The 18,781-nt window shown below is 44.4% G+C and overlaps 3 protein-coding genes across 5 annotated transcripts in view; 2 read left to right on the top strand and 1 right to left on the bottom strand.

Moving 5' to 3' along the window:
- FGF5 (fibroblast growth factor 5) overlaps window positions 1-2,363 on the top strand; it is a 323,085-nt gene extending 320,722 nt beyond the window's left edge. Inside the window, exon 4 of the transcript XR_014160311.1 lies at window positions 2,312-2,363. The gene's annotated coding sequence lies outside the window, so the exon portion shown is untranslated. The remainder of the gene's footprint in view (window positions 1-2,311) is intronic.
- The window catches only part of CFAP299 (cilia and flagella associated protein 299), a 364,079-nt gene that overhangs the window by 256,870 nt on the left and 88,428 nt on the right, over window positions 1-18,781 (top strand). The gene's annotated exons all lie outside the window — the stretch shown is intronic.
- Window positions 1-18,781, bottom strand: part of LOC309350560 (putative CENPB DNA-binding domain-containing protein 1) — a gene marked incomplete at its 3' end in the record, with an annotated part of 261,149 nt that overhangs the window by 179,815 nt on the left and 62,553 nt on the right. The window lies entirely within an intron of this gene.

Here is an 18,781-nt window from a genome sequence, read left to right as displayed (position 1 = left end):
GGGAAACCCAGCCAGATGTGGGGTATAAATAATAAATTATTATTATTATTATTATTATTATTATTATTATTATTATTATTTTACAAACGTTCACCACCATCACCCCTTCCCTGCACCTGCAAGGACCTAGCTTTCAGCATATATGCCCTCAAGTGGCTGCTTTGGGGAATAGCTTTTCCCCAGTGAACTCACACCAGGTATGTCTGTGCTCAAGAGTGCCATGGAAGGCTTTCTTATGATTGCATCAATTGATCAGGGAATCATGCCAAGAGAGAGTGAAGTATGGCGGTGGAGTTTATCCTTGCCCCCCAAAAGGAAGTGAGCATGCGACAAACCTACCATGACAGTCTGCTACTGAGACCCTTCAGATATTGTTGGATTCCAGGAGCTCCCACCAGGCCCAGCCAGCATAGATAGAGACTTGGGTGATACAGGACTTGCATGCCCAGAAGCATTTGGCCATAGGTTCCTCACCACTGCGCCACAGTATGAATGTGAGCGAATGTATGCGTGCGCATATGTGTCCATGTTTTTGCCCTGAGCAAGTGAAATGGGGTTGGGACAGAAGGGGTCTTTTCGTTCCTCTCCTTGCCTTCACTCTTCTATCTACCTTACAGGCCTCCACCCTATGGTCTGCGCAGATTGGGCCCAGGGGGTGTTTGTGGGGTGGTTGAATGGTTAAGCCCCCTCCCCTTCCTCACAAATAAATCTCACGTACAACAAAAATCTCATTTTTTATGTTTATTTTTTGTTGATACAGCAAGAAAAGAAGAAAGAGAAAACACAAATACCAAATTACACACAGGAATAACCATAGACACATAATTTTCGTAACAAACGATAAAACATAAATTGGTTTTAACACTAAAGACCCAGCCTCCCGTCTATTCCATATTTCGATATCATATTACTTCTTGCCAATACACACTTCTATCATAATTAAACTTTTTCTTAATATGTTTTAATTCTTATATCTACCTTGCAACTATTACTGAAGTTCCTCGAATGCTGCAACAGAGTTTAAACTACTATATTTATATTTCAAATATTCTTTGAAAACCTCCAAATTTTGAGACAAATTCCTGTTCTGATTTATTCTTTATTTTTTCTGATAGACCGTCTCATTTGGCATATTCTGTCAGCTTTTGGATCCAATCTTGTATAGAGGGGATTTCATTACTCTTCCATTTTGCCGCAATAAGAACTCTTGTTGCTGCCGTAGCGTATTAAAAAAATACCCTTCCTCTTTTACAGAATATCCAGATCTGTAATTCCCAGGAGGTAGGCCTCTGGTTTTTTTATTAAAAGAGATCTTTAGCAATTTTTTTTGCAGTTCTGCATGAATACTCTCCCAGAATACCTGTATTTTCTTACATGTCCACCACATATGGTAGAAAGTTCCTGAGTTGTCTCCGCATCTTCAACATTTACTTGACACATTTTTGTACATTTTCGAAAGTCTCCATGGTGTTAGGTATCATCGGTGTTGCATTTTTTGAAAGTTCTCTCTAATCGTATAACAATTTGTGAATTTCCAATTGATCTTCCATAATCTCATTTTGTTCTTAGTGCATGCACACCCTTTTCCCTGAAACTCCACAAAATGAACCTATTAAGTGTCTGGTCGACAGATAGATTGGCAAAAGGACTTTAGTCCAACCCACCTAGAAACCTCTTGCGATCTTTGTCTCCAAAAGGTGAGCAGTGTGTGCCTAGAGAAGACATAAGGGAAAGAGCGCAGTGGAGACATTCAGCCACCAGCCCTAGTCCTGGTCCTCTTGGAGAGGAGAGATATTCTGTCTTGAGGGCAATATTGATTCTTGTCTTCCCACAATGCTTTCTTTCTCCCTTTCCCTTTAGCTCCATTTTCAAAAGGATATGCAACAGTTCAGTTGTTCGGAGGCACAGGGCGTTAGCGTGATATAAATATTTGCTATTGCTACTAATAGCTGAGCAAGTACAATATCCAAAAAAAAATAAAAAATCAAGTGTGACTCATAGCATGTTAGCATGTGTTATGAATACACTGGCTTGCCTACGGGTGGGGGAGGCAGAGGGAAGCTGCTGTAATAGGTGTGTTTTTTTCCCTATAATGATTAGCCTGAAGTTATGAAGCTGCTGAAAACCTTGAGTTGAAGTCGTCTACATTTTATAATGCAGATTACCAGGATGGTGCCTTCCTGGTGTTCTTAGAACCCCCATCATCTCTGACCATTCGCCAGGCTGGCTGGGGGCTGGTGTCCAACAACGTCTGCAAGTCACCATTATGCACTTTCCACTTTAGACAAATAATAATACAGTGTTACATCAGGTTACATACACTTCAGGTTACAGACTCTGCTAACCCAGAAATAGTGCTTCAGTTTAAGAACTTTGCTTCAGGATGAGAACAGAAATCGTGCTCCGGCGACGTAGCAGCAACAGGAGGCCCCATTAGCTAAAGTGGTGCTTCAGGTTAAGAACAGTTTCAGGTTAAGAACAGACCTCCGGAACGAATTAAGTACTTAACCAGAGGTACCACTGTAACAACTACCATATTTTTCTGTGTATTAGGCGATGTTTTTTTGACTCAAAAAATCTTGTAAAAAAAACCTGGAGTCGTCCTATACACAGATAGTGGCATGGGGGGGGGGGAGCTGTGCAACTGTGGGAGGGGCACACTCTAGGGAATGTTTCCTGCAGCGGTGTGGAGGGGAAGCTGTGTGCCACCAGACAGCTTTGCACTGGGCAAGGGCCAAAGGCCCAGCAGGCCATGTCATAGGATGTGAGTGGGAAACTCTGGCTCTGCAGATGTTGTTGGACTACAACTCCCATCATTTCTGACTATCGATCAGGCTGGCTGGAGCTGATGGGAGTTGGAGTCCAACAACATTTGGAGGGCCTGTAATGTGGGCAAAAGCCTCCTCCTTCTTTCCCAGAATGGATAGCAACAGTGCTTTATGTTTGCCAGTGCACCCCAAATGCTCATTCAACAAACAAGGCTGAATAGCATACCCTCCAACATTTCTCCAATGAAAATAGGGATGTCCTATTCTACAGTAGTACTAATGCTACTAATAACAATAATTTTATTATTTATACCCTGCCAATCTAGGGAGCTTCCCGCCTGCAGTGGTGTGGGGGGAGCGGCTGCCCACTTTGCCAACCCCCAGCAATGGCCCTGTTGGGGTAATGGCACACATTCAGTTCCCCCTAAAAAAGCTCAACAACTTTGGGCTACCTCCCCTCATTTTCTTTAATTTAGTTCCCAAAAATAGGGGGCGGCTTATACATGGGGCATCTGATACACAGAAAAGTATGGTATTTTATTATTTGTTCCCCACCCATCTGACTGGATTGCCCCAGCCACTCTGGGTGGCTTCCAACAGAATATAAGAAAACATAAGAAAACATCAAACATTAAAAGCTTCCCAATACTGGCCTGCCTTCAGGTGTGGTGCCAGTGTGGTGTAGTGGTTAAGAGCAGTAGACTCGTAATCTGAGGAACCGGGTTCATGTCTCCGCTCCTCCACATGCAGCTGCTGGGTGACCTTGGGCCAGTCACACTTCTTTGAAGTCTCTCAGCCCCACTCACCTCACAGAGTGTTTGTTGTGGGGGTGGAAGGGAAAGGAGAATGTTAGCTGCCTTGAGACTCCTTCGGATAGTGATAAAGCAGGATATCAAATCCAAACTCTGCTTCTTCTTCTAAAAGTCAGACAGGTGTTTATTTCCTTGATATCTGATGGGAGGGCGTTCCACAGGGCGGGCACCGTTGCCGAGAAGGCCCTCTGCCTGGTTTCCTGTAACTTCGCTTCTCGCAGTGCGGGAACCTGGAAGAGATAAAGTTGACTCATTCAGCACTTAAATACTGTAGCATCAAGTGGTGGTTTATATGTGTGGATTCTTTTCATTTAAGTTGGTTTGCATATTAAGCCTGAAGTTATTTGGTACTGAGTAATCTATGAGAAAACAAAGGATATGCATAGCCCATACAGTTTTGAATATTCACACAAGTTCTTTGCCATTGTGCCTTGCCTAGTTTTCTGCTTTCTCCATCTATATGCTGAATATATTCCACTCTTTGCCACTGGAATTTTGCCTGCAGCATATTGTGAAGCAAGTTTGGGAAAGTTTCTCCTCGTGGGAAGCATACAGAGAATTTCAAGGCTAACCATAAGCATCTTGGTAACACCTGATCAATTTCTTGAGGGTCATTTTGGATGCCTCTAACCTGAGACAGGATTTCACTTAAAGTGAAATTTGAATATTCCACTTGGTCAAGGAAGCTCAAGGGACCTCATAAATGTGTCGAGAAAACTAGCAAAGATTGGGGGGGTGCTCCTATATTTCTGTTTAAAGTAGAGAAGTCTGAAAAATTAGTTAACCTTGGGAAGCTGTGATCATTCTTCAGGCTCGACTGTGGCCCCGTACTTGGGGGCATGCCATCAGTGTGAAGAATGAATCCCATTTTTGCCTTTGAACATCTATTTAAGTTCAAACATGTTCTATAGTCATTTTGACGGTTTGGCTTTCAGAGTAACGAGGCTGTCAAAAATACAGTAAATTACCACCAACACTGTTAACTTGTTTTTCCTTCTAGCAGAAAACATTCTTTTCAAATTGAAATGTGATTACAGGCTTGATCTCCTCTAAACATTTTATTTAACCCAACTGAAAAACGATGTTTTCCATAAGCTGCTTTCAAGCCTGGATTGGGGGTGGCAGGGTGTGTGTGTGTTGGGGAGGGGGGGGGGGAGAGAGAGAGAGAGAGAGAGAGAGAGAGAGAGAGACCAAAACAGAAAAAAACAAAGCAAAAAAGCCCTCACCTAATTATAGGATCCGTATTCTTGAGGAGGTTTGCAAGTATACTGTGTGACACATTTCAACACCTATTTTGTCCTGGAAAATGTCCAATGCCATCGCAGACCATGATGCTGAAATACTTAAAATGATAGAATACCAAGCTTCTAACTGTCTTAACCACTGTAGGCTAAACATATTTAAAGACAAACTATATGGCTGATTTATCAAGATGTGCATATTTATGTTGGCCTCTGTTTGTCTTGGGAAACAATGGAAGAGTGTGCCTTCGGGAGAGTCAAACCCTTGGAGAGTTTCAGCGCCTGCTGTGGCTGCTGGGAAAGATACGGGAGAGCCTCCTTTTTTTAAGTGTGTAATGGATTTTCAGTGAGACATGTTTTATTGCAGCTGGGGCAGATGAATGAATCTTTGTCCTGCCATGCTGTTGGAAAATTCCATTCCACCTTTAGTTGCAGACATGGAACTGTTGCATGTCACATGTCTGTTTACATACCAGCACAGTCTGCTGGGAACTTTGTGTGTGTGTGTAGCTTTTGCTTTTCTCTGTGTCTCTGAGAAGACAAAGAGAGAGACGGACGACATGTTTCTTTGTCCTGATTTATGATTAATAAATCCGTAGTTGGAGTATGCTTCCGCAAGCCTCACGCCTATTCTGTGTGCGCAGTTCGCTCGCCTGATATAGTGTGCCTTGGCTTTGAAGCCTGGGTCGCTGATTTACGTCAGAGCAGAGGCCGATGGGGGATGTGGGTGGCGCTGTGGGTTAAACCACAGAGCCTAGGACTTGCAAATCAGAAGGTCGGCAGTTCGAATCCCCGCAACAGGGTGAGCTTCCATTGCTCGGTCCCTGCTCCTGCCAACCTAGCAGTTTGAAAGCACGTCATGTGCAAGTAGATAAATAGGTACCGCTCCAACGGGAAGGTAAATGGTGTTTCCATGTGCTGCTCTGGTTCGCCAGAAGCGGCTTAGTCATGCTGGCCACATGACCTGGAAGCTGTACGCTGGCTCCCACAGCCAATAAAGCGAGATGAGCGCCACAACCCCAGAGTCGTCCATGACTGGACCTAACGGTCAGGGGTCCCTTTACCTTTACCTTAGAGGCCGATGGGTCTTCGCAGTGGGACGGCTGGAAGTAGATGACCCGTCTGGGGCTAGCCAGCTGGCCTTGCGACCCTCTGCATGCTGACAGTGATCACTCAATTGCCCATTCTCAGCCTAACTTACTTCACAGGGCTGTTGCGAGGATAACACGAGACCTAAATGCACCGCCCTTCGCTCCACAGAGGGCATGTGGGATATGAATGCAATACATAAATAAAATAAATCAAGTTAGAAATTTAATAAGTATTGAAAAACACTGGTGCGAGGTCTCCTTACCCCAGAGCTGTATTTCTAGATGGCTGTGCACCTGAAGGCAAGAGCGAGAAACTTGTGGCCTTCCATATGTCTCTGAACAGCAACTCCTTTCAGCCCCAGCCACTGTGCCTAATGGGCAGGCATGGTGGCAGATATAGTTCAGCAGAATCTGGAGCATGGGTAGGCAATGGCCCGGGGGCTGGATCCTGCCCAACTGCCTTCTAAATCTAGCCCGCAGATGGTCCGGGAATCAGCGTGTTTTTACATGAGTAGAATGTGTCCTTTTATTTAAAATGCATCTCTGGGTTATTTGTGGGGCATAGGAATTCGTTCATTTTCCCCCGTTCAAAATATAGTCCGGCCCCCCACAGGGTCTGAGGGACAGTGGACCGGCCGCCTGCTGAAAAGGTTTGCTGACCCCTGAATTCTGGAGGGTCACAGCTTAGTTGTTACAGAAGGCCTGGATATAGCCCCCAGCTCAGTCATGAAGCACACTTCTGGACTTAAATGTCATTCTGTGCAAATGCAAAACCTACTGAAAACAGTTTTTTGTTTTTTGTTTTTTGTTTTTTGAAAAAGCAACAGGTGTACTTTCCTTCCCATTCAGCTGTGCTGTGAAAACCTGCACCATTTTTTCCTCTTCACCTATTACAGGCTTCTTAGGAGAAAAAGTGGAAGCCCTGGATATGCCTTATAATAACATACCCGTGTGTCAGACGGTCTTTGGTGAGACCTTTGAGGAAGATGCCCATCCGTCCAGGTTACATCTTAAGCATTCCTCCACAACCAGATAGTTAGCAAGCATTTAGTATGTAAACACAGTTATGTACATTTGCTTTTGTAGGTTGCCAGCTGGGTTTTGGCTTACGTTCAAATATATATCGGGAGATAATTTTTTTTTTTTGCCACTGGAATGATTATTTTACCGTTTGGTTTCGGTCTATAACAAACAGCAGCTCAGGCGTTCAACAGATACTTAGACTCAGGGCCCGCATTTAACCCCATTCTATTTCAGCTGAATTCCTAGTTACCAACTTTCCTTAGACTTTTCCCATCATGGCCTCGAGAATGACAACATCTAAGTGGAAAAAAGGGGGGTTTCAACACTTCTGTTTCCTTCTACCTGAACCCAGTAAAAATGCATAGGGGGTGGGTTTGGGAGAGGGGGGGTCACTGTTCCAGGAGTGGCACTTAGAAGCCTTTTAATTAGATTTTATGAAAGGGGACAGAGAGCTGCTTCTGTTTACTCCACCCCTATATTTTCTCTGCATTGAGGCTCACGTCTACAGCACTTCTGCTTGTAAGCTGGCAGTTGCTCATTTTTCTTGCTGAGATAACCACATTGCACTAGGGTTGCCTTCTAAACTTCCTTTGTTTTTTCATAGAATCATGGAATTGTAGAGCTGGAAGGGACCGCTAGGATCATCTAGTCCAGCCTTTCTCAACCTGTGGGTCCCCAGATGTTGTTGAACTACAACTCCCATCACCCCTAGCTAGCAAGGCCAGAGCTCAGGGATGATGGGAGTTGTAGTCCAACAACATCTGGGTACCCACACGTTGAGAACCGCTGATCTAGTCCATGAATAGGCAACCTAAGGTGCAGAGGCTGGATCCGGCCCAATCGTCTTCTAAATCCGGCCTGCGGATAACAATTTTGGCTGGCATGCATATTTATGGTATGACAAGGTTAAGATTTATAAAGGCTTTAAAAATCACATTGTCAGGAAAGCTTTATATAATGTTTGGAATCGATATAAGGATTTGCTGGAAAATAAAACACCCAGATGGTTGTCACCAATGGAAGCTAGAGCGGTAAAAAAACTTAACATGGATTCGAATTGGCCAAAATATAGTGAAATTATAGAATATGACGGTGAAGAAGTTAAATTACAGAGCTTTGAGAAATTAAAATCCAAAGTTCGAGATTGGTTACATTATTATCAGATAAATGAGACTTTTAAGCAGGACAAGAAACTAGGTTTTCAGAAAGAGAGGTCAAAATTGGAAACAGAACTGTTAGAGACCAATACTAAGAATTTGTCTAAAATGTATAACTTGTTGCTGAAATGGAATACACAGGATGAAACAGTTAAATCAGCTATGATCAAATGGGCACAAGACTTAGGTCATGATATTATGTTTGCTGACTGGGAACAGTTATGGACCACAGGCCTTAAATTTACGGCATGCAGTGCCTTGAAAGAAAACATAATGAAAATGATCTATAGGTGGTACATGACTCCAGTCAAGCTTGCAAAGATATATCATTTGCCCAACAATAAATGCTGGAAATGTAACGAATGCGAAGGAACTTTCTATCATCTTTGGTGGACCTGCCCAAGGGTTAAAGCCTACTGGGAAATGATCTATAATGAAATTAAGAAAGTCCTTAAGTGGACATTTGTAAAGAAACCGGAGGCTTTTCTCTTGGGCATGGTCGGCCAATTGGTACCAAAGAAAGATAAGACCTTTTTTATGTACGCAACCACAGCAGCAAGAATTCTCCTGGCGAAGTATTGGAAGATGCAAGAATTACCTACTCTGGAAGAATGGCAGACGAAGGTGACGGAATTTATGGGACTGGCAGAGATGACCGGCAGAATCCGTGATCAGAGGAGAGAGACAGTGGAAGAGGACTGGAAAAAATTTAAACTATATCTTAAGAACTGTTGCAAAATTTCGGACTGATAAAATGTTAAGGGTTAAGAAATAAAGAACTATAGCTGTAAATATTTAAGTTAAGAAAATTTTGAGGGAAATTGAATATTGAAAAGGAATGAAGGATTGCTAAAAACTTTTGAAACAGGGGTGCAGTGAAGGGGAGGCATGGGGAAGTCATGTGTTGTTTATTTGTGTGTTTTTTTTTTGTTTTATGAAAATTAATAAAAATTATTAAAAAAAAAAAAAATAGAATTTGAGGAAACTAAATCCGGCCTGCGGACAGTACGGGAATCGGCATGTTTTTACATGAGGAGAATGTGTCCTTTTATTTAAAATGCATCTTTGGGTTATTTGTGGGGCCTGCCTGGTGTTTTTACATGAGTAGAATGTGTGCTTTTATATAAAATGCATCTCTGGGTTATTTGTGGGGCATAGTTCATCCCCCGCCCCTCAAAAAAAATATAGTCCAGCTCCCCACAAGGTATGAGGGACAGTGGACCAGCCCCCTGCTGAAAAAGTTTGCTGACCCCTGATCTAGTCCAAACCCCTGCAATGCAGGAATCTTTTGCCTAACAGGGGGCTCAAACCTTGAGAATTAAGAGCCCCGTGCTCTAGCCAACTGAAGCGTCCCAGTGCTTTATAGCTATGACTTTGGTGCCTAAAGTACAAGCTTTGCTTCCTCCAGTAAGCAAATTGGAAAGGTACACCATGTTACTGCACCAAACAGAAAACTGCCCTTTGAATACATACATTAATTCTGATCAAGTCCTGTGGCTGCAGCGATTAGATAAGAAGTTCATTGTCTCCTCCAAGCTGGGGGAATGCAGCCTTACCCACTACTTCACGTTATCTATCCACAGTGTTTTCATTACGGGATGGTGCTCTGATTTCACGCATCCTTATCATTAGTTGTGATGCTTATTTTCTTTGTGATCTGAGCCTGTTGTAAGGTAGATCTTGGGATATGAACTTATTTGAATGTATTATTCTATTTTTATTGCTGGGGGAGAGGAAGCCCTAGCAGGATTTTGCCCATAGAGGAGGTGAGCTGGACACAGGCACTAGAATGTCTTTTGAGACATCTCTGAGCAGCAGGGCGGAGAAACAAGCAAAGACAATAATCCATTGAATTGAGAGGGAGAAGTGCAGGACACAGGTGGCACTGTGCTCTAAACCACAGAGCCTAGGGCTTGTCGATCAGAAGGTCAGCGGTTCGAATCCCCACGACGGGGTGAGCTCCCATTGCTCAGGCCCTGCTCTTACCAACCTAGCAGTTCGAAAGCACGTCAAAGTGCAAGTAGATAAATAGGTATCACTCCGGCGGGAAGGTAAACGGCATTTCCGTGCACTGCTCTGGTTCTCCAGAAGCGGCTTAGTCATGCTGGCCACATGACCCGGAAGCTGTACGCCGGCTCCCTCGGCCAATAAAGCAAGATGAGCACCGCAATCCCAGAGTCGTCCGGGAGTGGACTTAACGGTCAGGGTCCCTTTAGTACAGGAGCACAATACATCACCTGCAGCTCTTCTTCCTTTGATTTGTGCCTTTGCATGACAACATCCTGAAGACCAACTAATTGCATGCACACGAAACTAATTGCATGCACACGAAAGCTCATACCAAGAACTGACTTAGTTGGTCTTTAAGGTGCTACTGGAAGGAATTTGTTTTGTTTTGACTATGGCAGACCAACACGGCTACCTATCTGTAACTGGAACATCCTGAAGAACTGTGCCCTGTTTTCTTTAGCCCATTCTGGGCCCTTGGGGCAAAGCCAGCTATTTACCAGATGAACCTAATTTTCCCAAATGTCCCAATCTAGCTAAAGTTAGTCATGACAAAGCCCAGTGAAAGCAATGGGGGGAAAGGAATTAACCACAACTGCCTTTAGCTGGATTGGAGCCAATGAAACAGTGCTTCTTTTCGAAAAATCTGGTCGTACTATGTATCCCCCCCCCCCATTTCTCCCCATCCCATTTTGCCATAAGCCACCACTAGGGATTGCAACTTCATTTTTAGCCTTATGATAATCTTCTGTGTACCAAGGAAGTTGGGCCCCTGTGATAGTAAATCAAATAAAAATAACAGAGCTTTGCATATTAAATGCACTATAGAAATTAACGATAGGAAAAGGCTCAGATTCTTTGCCGCAGGATTACAGCAAGTTCTGTCAAAAGGTGTAAATGATGAGGATGAATGGACTTTGCTTTCCTGGGAGATTTTGTGTTGCTGTTGCCATTGCTTGTTTTGGCTGCCTGCGTACAGATTCAGGTGTCTAGCTTTAGGCACTCTGATTTTTAGCAGGGTAGCCCTTCAATCTCTCTCCCCCCCCCCAACGTTCCGTCTGCAGGTGCAACTCTCACCCTACCACAAAAGCACCCACTAAGCTGTCCTTGGCAGTCCTTTTGCCTTTTACCAGAGTTGCAGCAATTGTTCTATTGCTCATACGCTAAGTAAATCCTAAATCCCATTCACCAGCCAAGGTGGGGTCATGTTGAAACATCTTTACACTCACCTTCGCAGATTTCCCCGGCTCCTGATCTGAACAATACTTGGGAGCCAATTTGCACAAGGCTCTCCCAGAACATCATTGTGCTATGGCCACAGAAGAACGAATCAATTCTGGGTCAGTGTGAAAGAAACACACAGCTGGATATTATTCTCTCACAGGGAAGTCCTAACTTGCACTATACATATTTGGCAAGTTGTTTATCACCTAGTGGGATGCGGGTGGCACTGGGGGTTAAATCACTGAGCCTTGGGCTTGCCGATCAGAAGGTCGGCAGTTTGAATCCCCGTTACGGGGTGAGCTCCCATTGCTCTGTCCCAGCTCCTGCCAACCTAGCAGTTCGAAAGCACGTCAAAGTGCAAGTAGATAAATAGGTACCACTCCGGCGGGAAGGTAAACGGCGTTTCCATGCGCTGCTCTGATTCGCCAGAATGACCCGGAAGCTGTACGCCGGCTCCCTCAGCCAATAAAAGCGAGATGAGCACCGCAACCCCAGAGTCGGCCACGACTGGACCTAATGGTCAGGGGTCCCTTTACCTTTACCTTTATCACCCAGTGATTTACATCCCTTAGTTTCCCCCCTTTTTGCACCCCTGAAACTATGGGTTGATATCTCATGTCAAGAGCCATCAAGAAATCCTATGTACCCACAACTGAGATAGGTCATCACGTTCTTTCTCAGAAGTAAGCCAGTATTTGTTGGAAGTAGAATGCTGGAATAGCTGGATCTTGCCTTGATACAACATGATGCTTCCTGTTTTTGCTTTCTTTGTGGCAGAAGATAGCTTGATCCTCCAGATGTATTTTCTGAATTTGCAAAAGTCTCCCGTGAGAGAGTTGTGATTTTTAAACTTCCTTTTGCTTTCTTTGGTAAACTTATTTTGGTTCTTTAAAAAGGATTAGCCCGCTTTCCTTTCTCACCTGAAACCAAAATCTGCTCTTTGATTGCTGAGGATTAAAATTTCAGGTGAGGAACACAGAGGATTTAGGTGCAGAAACTGTAGCATAATTCCCACCTCCCACTCAAGATGGGTGGGGAAACGGGGCGAGGAGAACAGAACACCAAAAAGAAAAAGAAAAGAAAGAAAATCCACTCCACCCTCTTTATTTTTAGGTAAACATCCCTATCTCAAACAAATGAAGGGATAAACTGGAACTTGGAGGAATAGGTGCTAAAGTGTTTCTAAGTTGCCACATGCAATAATGGCTTGGCAAAAAGTACTGGCATGTGTTCAGACATAAAATTAACCATTTCTAGTTTGTAAGAGAGAGACTCCTCAAGCGGGTAAGGGGGAGGAATTAAGTCTGTCTTGCATTTCTGTCAGACATTTCCTGGGCTCGAGAAACTAGTTTTACAAAGGGAAGTGGTAAATAATGATTTTAACCAGTTATTTCATTTGTCTCCCCTCAGGCAAAATTGAAACAAAATTAAAACCACAGAACTACATAGATATTAATATTATTACTAAGTACTACAGTTACATGGCAGAAATAGTGCATCTAGTTTAGCAAGAACAGGATGAATATTTTCAAATTCTGAACAGAGCCCTTCAAACTAGAAAAACTAGTTTTGGTCCCTTTTTGCTGTGTCAGACCTTTTCATTCTATTACATAATGCTGTGTGGCCATTTGGACCTGTTTCCTTTTGTGTTATGTGCTGGATTCGTTCTCCTTATCTTACATTTTTTGTTTGTTTTGCTTGCTGGTGGAAATTTATTGTTGGATTTCTTGCTGAAAACTGGAAAGGGACAGTTTAGCATTGTTTCTGATTGTTGTGATTTGTTTCAGCCTAAGAACAGATTTCACAGAAAGGTGTGGGCATCTTCTCCTCAACACATGAACCTGCCGACACTGAACATCTTCTGATGAAGCCTTACTTTAAATCCAATTTAATGGGAGATCTAGATCAGGGGTCAGCAAACTTTTTCAGCAGCGGGCCGGTCCACTGTCCCTCAGACCTTGTGGGGGGCCGGACTATATTTTGAAAAGAGAAAAAAAAGAGTGAATTCCTATGCCCCCAAAATAACCCAGAGATGCACTTTAAATAAAAGGACACATTCTACTCATGTAAAAACATGCTGATTCTTGGACCGTCCGCAGGCCAGATTTAGAAGGCCCCTGGGCTTTAGTTTCCCTACCCATGATCTAGATCAGTGTTTCCCAACCTTTTTCTGACCATAGCCCCCTTCCAACCATGTTTCCTTCCTGTGCCCCTCCCCAGGAACAAAGCAAACGGGGGTGGGGCAGCTGCCCTCCCATAAGTAAAAATCAATACAAATCTGAGGTTCTCCCCCCCCCCAACAAAAGCTTGCCTCCCTAACAAAAATCCTGCCTATGCCTTCCTGCCCCCACTCCATCCTACCGGTAGAAAGGTAGGTATTTAAATATTTTGTTTATAAATATAACATCTTTTATTTATAATTTTTTATAATTTATACAAAATACAATTACATAAAACGATAAGAACATAGTGAAATATTGTTGAAGCAGAAAAACATAGACTCATAGAGCTGAAAGAGACCCCAGGGGTCATCTTTCTAGTGCAAACCCCCTTCAATATAGGAAACTCAGTCAAAGCATCCATGACAGATGACGTCCCAACCTCTGCTTAGAAACCTCCAAGGAAGGAGAGTCCAGAATCTCGTGAGAGAAATCCATCTTCCATGTATTATAAAGGTAATCAACACTTATTTAACCCCAGTTATTTGACATGGGAAGGGACGCGGGTGGCGCTGTGGGTAAAACCTCAGCGCCTAGGACTTGCTGATCGCATGGTCGGCGGTTCGAATCCCCACGGCGGGGTGCGCTCCCGTCATTCGGTCCCAGTGCCTGGCAACCTAGCAGTTCGAAAGCACCCCCGGGTGCAAGTAGATAAATGGGGACCGCTTACCAGCGGGAAGGTAAACGGCGTTCCGTGTGCTGTGCTGGCTCACCAGATGCAGCTTGTCACGCTGGCCATGTGACCCAGAAGTGTCTGCGGACAGCGCTGGCTGCCGGCCTCTAGAGTGAGATGAGTGCACAACCCTAGAGTCTGTCAAGACTGGCCCGTACAGGCAGGGGTACCTTTACCTTTACCTTTTTATTTGACATGGGGGAGGGGGGACACCTACAGATACAGTCCAAAAGGTGCACAGGGAGTTCCGTATATATGGTAAAGGTAAAGGGACACCTGACCATTAGGTCCAGTCGTGGCCGACTCTGGGGTTGTGGCACTCATCTCGCTTTATTGGCCGAGGGAGCCGGCGTACAGCTTCTGGGTCATGTGGCCAGCATGACTAAACCGCTTCTTGCGAACCCGAGCAGCGCACGGAAATGCCGTTTGCCTTCCCGCCAGAGCGGTACCTATTTATCTACTTGCACTTTGACGTGCTTTCGAACTGCTAGGTTGGCAGGAGCAGGGACCGAGCAACGGGAGCTCACCCCGTCACGGGGATTTGAACCGCTGACCTAGGCTCTGTGGTATAACCCACAGAGCCACTCGCGTCCCATTCTGTATATATGGGAGAATTTTAAAAAGCAAGTGATCCTCACTGACCTGGGGCAAAAAGATCTTGTCATCAGGAGGAGCCCTGGATGCCTAGATAAAACACTATAGTCCCCCCCCCCCGTTACCTGGGAGTAAGGCCCACTGAACTCAGTGCGGCTTTCTTCTGAGTAACAGTTATTTACTAGATGCAAGTCAGTAGCACCAGATGACTCCACTTGGCTAGGCGCTGGGCTGGATTTCACTCCACGCCTTGCAGAAGCGGGCTGACGCTGTCAACGGGCGCTGTACTCCCTGGCGACATCCGAAGGCCCTGATCCTCTAGGCGTGGGTTGGATTGCACCCTGCGCCTTGCAGAGTCAGGTCCAGGCAGCAACTGGGTCCAGCGCTGGCTCACCCAGCCCTAATAATAATAATAATAATAATAATAATAATAATAATAATAATAAATTATTATTTATACCCCACCCTCCCCGGCCAGAGCCGAGCTCAGGGCAGTTAACACCAGTAAAATTACAATAAAAACATAATGGGGCGGGGGGGAACCAATTTAAAATACAGGTTAAAAATACAATTTAAAATGCAGCCTCATTTTAATAGTAGCCCATAGATCAATTGCCACCCCACCACCGCGCTTACCTGACCTGGGGTTCTGGATTGCGGGTTCTACTGATCAAAGCAGGACCCTCTCCTGCCAGAAACAAGCCAGGATAGCTCCAAGAAAACATATGTGGCAAAAAGGAGTACACTTCCAATCAGATTTAGGTCTCCCTCTACTACCTGCTTCAAGTGCCACACATGCCACAACGGCCACACGTACCAGGTACAAATCTAATGCAAGTCCACCCCTTTGGACAGGGAGGCTGTTTCCAAATGGGCAATGCACAAAAGAGAAATGTTATTAATTTGAGGTTCTCCTATGCTGCTTCTCCAAATAGCACAAGGAGACGGACAACAGGCATTAAAACATGTGAACCTATAGCAAAGTTGTAGAATACATGGGGTCAGATTCGGTCTGAAGAACCCTCAATTAAAAAGAGTTCAGGAACCAAAGACCTGGAATCTTGAGAGAGATGTGGCCACTTGGAGAAGACAATACAGTGGTACCTCAGGTTACATGCGCTTCAGGTTACATACGCTTCAGGTTACAGACTCCGCTAACCCAGAAATAGTGCTTCAGGTTAAGAACTTTGCTTCAGGATGAGAACAGAAATCGTGCTGCGGTGGCAGCGGCAGGAGGCCCCATTAGCTAAAGTGGTGCTTCAGGTTAAGAACAGTTTTAGGTTAAGTACGGACCTCTGGAACGAATTAAGTACTTAACCAGAGGTACTGTATTAGGCCCTGGTGGGCCACCCCCTTGCCCGCTTGTGATTGGCCAAGCAGATAGCCAGCCAATTAGGATTTTTTAAAACAAAAATTTGATCTCCCCCATCACTTCTCACTTCCCTCTGTGGCCCCTTGGCCTCATGCTGTGGCCCCCCACTTTACACAATTTTTACCTGTGGCCCTAGTGGAATATCCTGGGGACACCAGGGTGCCACATTGGGAAACACTAATCTAGATTACCCTGTACTAGAAGCAGTGCTCGTTCTAAGGTAGTAAAGCAGATATGTTGTATAATGTTTTTCTGTGTAGCATATACTTCCTGCAGGTGTGCTTCTTATCTGTATATGTAAACACAAATATGAGATTGATGGGATAAGGCAACCTTGCTCTGTGTCTGCTATTTTCTGCCACTGCAGAAGATTGAAAGATGTGTCACAAAAATGACATGAGGTTTCTTTTTCTGTAATGGAACTGGCATAGTTATGGGGTACGCTGCTTTTTCCTTCTTTTTTGATCCCTGAGAGGATCATCATTTTTGTGAAGGTCTCGCTACTCAATAGATGAAACTCTTTAGTAATGTGTGTGTGTGTGACTATTTTCAAGATTGCATTAACACAGATACGATGCTGTAGCACTTTCATCTCCCCTTCCCCACCATCTTTCTTCCTTTCTCCCTTTATCTTGTTTCTTTTCTAAGGAGAAGCAAATTAAAGGTTTCTCGTAGAGTTTTCAATAACATCTGCAGCATAAACAAGGCTGACGTTTGTTTCGTTTGGGCTGGTCCTCAATCTCTCCGAAAACTTTGGAGCCCTCTTTGCAGTTGAGGCTTTCGGCTGCTCTGGCGTGTGGTTTTATATGCCTTTCAGCTTGGAATGCTGCCACCTTTGAAAGAACCTCTAAGAAAGCTATCAAAAAGAGTGAAGGGGGAACCCCCAGAAAACATTACAGTCCTCGAGAAGACCTCCCACTCCTTACTTCAATCCCCCTCGCAATGGGAGTCCTGCTCCTGTTTTCAAAGTGAAAACTCTTTGGCAGCGAAGAGCGAGCTTCCAATTTGATCGTTAGTTGCCTCCGGAAGTAGATGCTCTGTGGGCTGTGGAGGGCTCAAATGTGGATTTGTGTGTAGGAAATGACTTATGGAAACAGGTTTCAGTGCTCAATAGCCTATAACATGACACAAGTTAGGATTTCAGTGCTTGGTTTGCTTAATTTTAGAGTAGAGTTCCTCAGCATCAAAGAACTAAGGAGCCAAAATAATGGCCAGCCTTTCAGCTGAGGCTCGTGGGATATTTTTAAAACAGTCATACAACTACAGTGGTACCTCGGGTTACAGACGCTTCAGGTTACAGACTCTGCTAACCCAGAAATAGTACCTCAGGTTAAGAACTTTGCTTCAGGATGAGAACAGAAATCGTGCAGCGGCTGCGTGGCGGCAGCAGGAGGCCCCATTAGCTAAAGTGGTACCTCAGGTTAAGAACAGTTTCAGGTTAAGTACGGACCTCCAGAATGAATTAAGTTCTTAACCCGAGGTACCACTGTACATGAATCTTATTCAGTGAATTATACAAATGTTAATCAGCTGATTGGCAAAGGAACCCTGGACATGTTTATTTTGGTTCCAATGGGACTTGCTCCCAAGCAAGTGTTCGTTTGATTGTGTCCAAATTCTTCATAATTCTCCATGAAAATTTGGAGCTGGGGGTTTAGGCGAAGCATTATGAATGGGGGGAAAAACAGGGTTTCTTTGTTCTTGGATGATGCATTCACACGTTACAGCAGGCAACTTAGCATTGCTCCTTCGCGGGTGCAAAAAGGAAGACTATTTTAAAGCTGCAGCTTAAACTTCCAGGGTTTTTTGTATTTTCCTTATTTAAAGCAATTTATATACCACCTGTAATTTGGAAATGTTAAGGCAGTTTGCAACAAGTGGAATGCAAATTAATTTAAAATGGTATGTTAGGTAGCAATTAATAGCTAATTAAACAGTAGCCTCCACAGTGGAACTGAAGTGCAAGAAGTACTAATGAGCTCCAAAAGGACTATCTAAATAACAAGTGCCAGAAACATAACATCGTTGGTGTTTGTCTCATTTCTGAGGCACTCATGCTAAAACAAAGTTGAACAAATGTTGGCCAATTAGGGGACATATTTTTAATAGATCGAAAGATTGTAACCACTTAATCAACCAAGCATTGCAGCGCTAGATATTTCTGCAAGCTCCTTCCCCCATCTCTCTCCAGGTGCAGCAGGGATGCAGAACTCTCTTTTTTTGCATTCCCTTCTGGGCAACTTTCTGCGGACCACATATCAGTGGTGGGTGGGGCCCAATGCAAAAATTAGCAAAGCAATGGACATGACATAAAGTCACATTCCACCCATGCAGAAGGTCAAAGGGTTATCTATTCATACACACACCCCCCCCATACCCTCCATGTTCTCTCCAGGCAAGCAAGGGGCATTGTAACAGTTGAAGGACACATTCTAGCCAGGCAAAAGCAGCCTGTGAGGTTGTGTCCTGGGCCTGGAGGGCTGCATTTCTCCCCCTAGGTCTGAGGCTTGGCACCCCAGGTCTAGGGCAAGGTTAGTGGTCCAGCGTGAGGCAGGCTTGGAGGCAACTGAATACAGTGGTGCCCCGCAAGACGAACGCCT

This window comes from Podarcis erhardii (assembly GCF_964252035.2).
Source record: "Podarcis erhardii genome assembly, chromosome: 9".
In the NCBI taxonomy this organism is placed as follows: domain Eukaryota; kingdom Metazoa; phylum Chordata; class Lepidosauria; order Squamata; family Lacertidae; genus Podarcis; species Podarcis erhardii.
The sequence above is the reverse complement of the archived record's forward strand: the minus strand, read 5'-3'. Positions and strand labels throughout refer to the sequence as shown.